This window comes from Morone saxatilis, unplaced genomic scaffold (genome assembly GCF_004916995.1).
Source record: "Morone saxatilis isolate NCDOM2014 unplaced genomic scaffold, NCSU_SB_2.0 Contig4, whole genome shotgun sequence".
NCBI classification, from domain to species: domain Eukaryota; kingdom Metazoa; phylum Chordata; class Actinopteri; family Moronidae; genus Morone; species Morone saxatilis.
This window is the reverse complement of record NW_023339984.1, coordinates 18574774-18575012: the sequence shown is the minus strand read 5'-3', so window position 1 is coordinate 18575012 and position 239 is coordinate 18574774.

Below are 239 nucleotides of genomic sequence, written 5' to 3'. Positions count from 1 at the left end.
TCTGTTATGAATTGGAGCTATACAAATAAAACTGAACTGAATACAGGACACTTATTGTAAAGTGTCAGGATCTGCTCTAAAGGTAAATCATTTATTTAGATACAGATAAAGTCAGTAATATCTTTCCCATTTTAAAATTATTTAATATCTTATCATACACGTCATTGTTACTGTATTTTTTTTGGATTCTGTTTTATTTTGCTGCAGCACTTTTTAGAAAGCTGCTGTACAAATACATT